Source organism: Octopus bimaculoides, chromosome 25 (assembly GCF_001194135.2).
Source record: "Octopus bimaculoides isolate UCB-OBI-ISO-001 chromosome 25, ASM119413v2, whole genome shotgun sequence".
Taxonomy (NCBI): domain Eukaryota; kingdom Metazoa; phylum Mollusca; class Cephalopoda; order Octopoda; family Octopodidae; genus Octopus; species Octopus bimaculoides.
In genome coordinates, this window is record NC_069005.1 from 21,374,183 (window position 1) to 21,380,064 (window position 5,882).

At 33.1% G+C, this 5,882-nt stretch overlaps 1 protein-coding gene across 1 annotated transcript in view; it reads left to right on the forward strand.

The window, feature by feature from the left end:
* The window catches only part of LOC106878722 (putative uncharacterized protein DDB_G0282133), a 142,405-nt gene that overhangs the window by 58,391 nt on the left and 78,132 nt on the right, over positions 1 to 5,882 (forward strand). The window contains exon 3 of the mRNA XM_052976837.1: positions 2,733 to 2,762. The gene's annotated coding sequence lies outside the window, so the exon portion shown is untranslated. The remainder of the gene's footprint in view (positions 1 to 2,732; positions 2,763 to 5,882) is intronic.

The window sequence follows — 5,882 nt, forward strand, 5'->3', positions numbered from 1 at the left end:
GAATTAAAATCTCCTACCAAACCTTAATCACAACTTATGTTCCTAACACTAGCTTAATGATGACAAAGTTATTTTACTAAATTCTTTATTATATTTAACCCTTTCATTACCAACCTGGCTGAAATCGCCTCTGACTCTGTAGTACAAATGACTTGTTTTCAAAAGTTCTGAATTAAAATCTTCCACCAGACCTTAGTCACAATTTATGTTCCTAACACTAGCTTAATGATAACAAAGTTATTTTACTAAATTCTTTGTTATATTTAAAATTAATTAAACGAAACACAGCATCTCAACAGAAATATGGTAACAAAAGGGTTAAGTTACAGGTTTGAATGAACCTACATAACTTACTTGGATAGTCTACCTTTTCTTCTTTTTTGTGAATATACCTATGAACTTATAGCTATGTAACAGTGGGTATGCATTTTCAGGGTGGTGGAGTAGTGTAACTTAAGAAACTTTTCTTGCTGTATGTTACAATATTGCAGAGATCCTTGAACATATATATATGTACCAATATGTGTACCTGGATGCTTCAGTGACTGTATATGTGTATGTCTGTGTGTGGATACTTAGGTCTGGCATAGTGCGCATGGGTATTTTATATGGGATGTAAATGTTCATGAATGATAGGGTGAGGAGTGGGCAATACACCATATGCCACTTACCACATACTATGGAAATTCCTGTGAACACACAATTTGCTTGTTTGCCAGAGAGCAGAATGTTTGATGTTGAAACCATAAACTTGTCAATGAACTGACCATTTGCTTCCTTTGCCTTTGATTTGTAATGGGTTGCACATACTATAGCTGTTATTCTTGATTTTATTATTATTATTATTATTATTATTATTATTATTATTATTATTAAGTAAGGTGGTGAGCTGACAGAATCATCAGCACACTGGATGAAATGCTTGTCAGTATTTCGTCTGCCACTATATTCTGAGTTCAAATTCTGCTGCGGTTGACTTTGCCTTTTATCTGTTCGGGGGTCGATTAATTAAGTACCAGTTGCACACTGGGGTCGATCTAATCGACTGGCACCCTCCCCCAAAATTTCAGGCTTTGTGCCTATAGTAGAAAGGATTATTATTATTAGAAAATTACTATTTTTAAATCTCACAACGAGAGATATTCAGCAACAGTACTTTGGAGTAAAGATTTTTTTTGCCAACATAACATGGCAGTCCTGATTTAGGATGAATGTTGCTGTAATTTAGCCCCAGGAGACATCGTCTCCAGCTGGCAATACGACATGATCTGTGTCCTTATATTTTCAAACAAGGGAATCTAACACCCCCACCCAGCTCAAAACAATATCTATGTATTGCGATTTCTGATATTTTTAAAAAAAGTAATTTTCTAATTTATAAATCAGTGACTAGTTGTCACTTTGAAAACTATATATTTCAAACGGGAATTCTTCTGTGCTGATGAAGGGAAATAACCCAGAAATCACGATGACAATCTAGGGACATTCCATGACTACCAATGAGATTGATCAGGTACCGGACAAGGATTCTGGATTATTTTCTCAATGTTTTTAATTTTTGAGAGTTATCGGGTTCATTTTTAATATTCTCATTTGTGAGAGCAGTCGAGTTTATTTCAGATATTCTCATTTTAAAAATCATTTCCGGCTAATCGTTGAGAGAACGTTGGCGTTGCCTTGGCAGAGGTTTGCGCTCTCTGAGTGCTCTTGTTATTATTATTCATTATTATTATTATTGTCATTGTTACTGTGGCCGGTATTGTTGTTGTTGATGTTGTCCCCATCATTGAGTCCACATGATTCTGGTTATCAATTTTCTTTCATTCTCGATTGTGCATATATAGGAATAGTTTTGATTGTGTAGCTGTATCTGCACATATGGGTGTGAATGAGTGTGGCCTGAACCTTTCTACTGTTTACTATGTCCTGTTGCTCTGTATTCCACCACTCTACTGATGTTGTTGATAACTATACTATACTTTATTTTTCTTGCTAAGCACTGACGAAGTGTTTGATAAGATTATGTAATTTTCAACCAGTAGTTATGTAATCCTAACAGTTGATTTATTGAAACACGTGTATGTTTTGCAAAGCAAAAAATATCATATATGTTTTCTGTATTTTATTAATACTATTACATGGCTTGTATTCTGCACATGAGCATATCCCGTGATACCCTTTGTCTGATTACACTGGATATAGGAGTGGGGTGGGGAACATACTACAAAGCCTGAACTTTTTATTACATTACATTTTATATTTTGTGTGTGTGCACGCATGCCTTCACGTCTGTGTGTATGTGTGTATATGCATATATAAAATCTTTCATAAGTTAAACCATTACAGAATATAAAGAGTTCCTTGTTAGAGGTATATATTGATTGAGTTCTTGAGCAATAACATTTATTCTATATGTGATGTTAGTTAATCAATAAATACATTTCCCTCTCTTTTTTTTTTTTCCTGATATGTCTAAGTGGAAACTACTTATATTTTATCATTTGTTTACATCTCTCTGAAACATATTCCAGTTGTGAATATCTACTTATTGATTTGTTTGTGTATGGAACCTAATTAGATTACTTTGTATTTTCAACTTTTTTTTTTTGGTGAAATTTAATTAAGAAATTTGTACTTTCCATCAAAATGAAAAGCATTTACAATATTATTAACCTTTTCCAAATCATAACTTTTTCAAATTGATTTCATTAGTTTTCCTTCCTATTTATTAGGTAAAAGAAACAAAATACATCAAAGTAAAGGTATTTAATAGTATTTATTTATCATAGTTCTGATATTTAAAAAAAAAAAAAAAGAAGGCAAGTTAAAATGTCATGTTCAGTAAGATACATATCTTAATAAAAGCTTTGTGAATTTTTGTTGATTAAAATTTATATAATATTGCGAATCTGTTTTGATTTTTTAAATTTATTTAATAGCTATTCAGGCAACTTGAAAAGCTAACCATATGTAATTTTTTATGAATATCTGACAACAATTTTCACGTGGTTTCCGGATTGTACATTCAAATAAGTCCTATTTCTTTTAAGAAGTTAATCTGAGGAGGCATATCAGTAAGCATAGCTTTATCAGGCTATTCCCAATAATAGAGGTTATGATTAATTAGGTTAGCTTAAATGTAGTTATCAATGGTTTTAACTAAATGGACTCTTACAGATTCTGTGGTTGAAGATGTAGAAGAATGCAATATATATATAAAAAAAAATAGATTCCAATTTTTAAAGTTTCTGCTCTTTATTTTCACAAGACGGCAGTGATTTTGTTCCTTTCTTTCAATTTATTACTTTAATATTATATTTTGCACTTAATGACTTTTTATAATCATGGTATTAATGCAGTAAGTAGATCATCGTTATCAGCAGCAAGAGCATTTATCATCTTGATGTTTGTTTTTCTGTACCAACTTTACAGATGTGAATTATAACATACTTTGAGCTATAATAATCTTTGGTTTTTCATGATTTCCACTTATCAAGTCTTTCTTGGTTCATTTCCACCACACTTCCCACAGATACACTTCACATCCAACTCCTGGGACTTTTTTGCTCAATATATTTCATCCATTCATATCACTTGTGACCATCTCATCTGCACACACAATCCAATGACTTTTATAATTATCCACTTGCTTAGTTCAATTGTGCTTGGTCTTTTCCTATCAGTTAGCCAATACTAGTTTTCTCTGATCCTACTGTTTACTTTTTTTCTATAAGTCCATGTTGTACGTGGATGCTGAAGATGTGACAACTGAACGTTTTACTCAATCTTAGGAACAAGCTGACTTAAGTTAGGAAATTTATATACTGTGGAAGGAAGTGATACAGAAGTAAATGAAAACCAGAAGTACAAGACCGCAGTGAATACAGGTCATCGTTGACGTACAACCTATCCGACTTCTGACCAATCGACTTTACAATGATTGGCACGCCAACTCCCGGCAGCAATAATAAATAGTCCAGTTGAAACCTAATCGGTTTAATTTCTTAGAAATTAACCCATCTACGGATGATGTCAGCTAACAAATGCTTCCCTTAGGAATGGTTATTGATCGCCACTGTGGTTATCCCAAGTGTTGGATCAATATCCTGTCGCAGAGACATCAAGGCACTGCTTGAGACTCCAAAACTTTTGTCTAACACCAGTATAATAGTATAATACAGAATGCTGTGTGTGACTTTTACTTGAGAATGTATCTTAAAAATGTAAAAATATAAAACAAAGCTATGTAGACCTACAGGCCGACTTACGACCAAATTGACTTACGACCAGTCAGTCGGAACCAATTGTGGTCGTAAGTCGACGACGACCTGTAATGGGTTAGGAACATCATTACAACAGTTCATACACACATATCCATTTAGCTAAACTTAACTTATTTCTAGTTGCTAATTTCAGTGCTTTCTTGCCTTTCTGGAAAAAATTGTCATTACGCTAATGACTTTTCCTCTCATTACTAATTTACTTTCACATGGCTAAAAATTCTGTTTGGCTCACTGCAACAAGTATGTTAACTTATACCTTACTATATATTCTTCATGCAGAAGTTGCCTGTGAGAAATTCTTTAATGTCATTATATAATAAAAGTTTGTCAAAATAATTTTTGGCTACTATAAAATACTTCCACAAGGTAGAATTCTCTGGAAACAGTTATCCTGTATGTAAGCACTATGAACTTTCTCTCTTTCCTCTCTATTGCTAAACTGCCAAAACTCTCTGAAGAAAAGAAGAAAGAAAAAAAACCCCACACATTCCATGAATTTTCTTCAGGCTAATTATTTCTATCTTTAATAAAATGTCTCACTTCATAAAATGTTTCATTAATAAATCACAGGTTATATTATGCTGACAAGTCCAACTAAAAACTGAAATAGTGCTATACATGATAATCATGAACTAGAAATTCACAAATAAATAAATAAATAAATACATAAATTTGTGAATTCTATGAATGTTTTACTTTATATTTCCTTACTTTCAAATACAAATTTCTAATCCTAATAATTATGTAGAAATGATTACCTTGGAATAACTGTGTCCACTAGGGAAAAGACATGTAATGTTTAAGATAATTATCATAATGAAATTTATTTAACTTAAAATGAAAAATATACGAGATATATATATTATATATAACTCTTTCTGTTGTTTTACAGCCATTTCTGCATATTTGCAAGCATGAAATGGTGTATTTGATGATGCAGTTAGTTTTACTGCTTTGTATCCTGTTTGGTCAACGCCATCATCCTCATCATCTAACATTCAATTTCATTGCTGGCATGGGTTGGACATCTTGACAGGAACTAGCAAGGCCAGGGGCTGCACCAGATTCCACAGTCTGTTTTGGTTTTTATGGCTGAATGCCTTTCCTAATACCAACCACACCACAGGGTGTACTGGGTGCTTTTTACGTGGTAACAGCACCCACACCAATGCTTTTTACATGGTACCCTGATTTTAGGAACTCAGTTCTGTTGTGGTGCGGCAGGTCTTCTTGAGTATAGCAATGTACCACATATTTCAGTCTTCTGTCATCTCCTTCATAAGGCTCAGTGTTTTGAGGAAAATTGCAGTTATATACTTTGCTGAGGACTTCATTGCAGCAACATTCTAAGAATTGAAGCTCTGACCATGTAGACCAACACTTTAACTTCACTATCATGTTTTCCTAATATTTATGTATTCTATCACTGTTTTATAACATTCACTTTTCCTTGTTTACATGAGTGAAACTCTGTTTGTTGAGGTAGAATTTCTTATTTCTTTATTGCCCACAAGGGGCTAAACATAGAGGGGACAAACAAGGACAGACAAAGGGATTAAATCGATTACATCGATCCCAGTACGTAACTGGTACTTAATT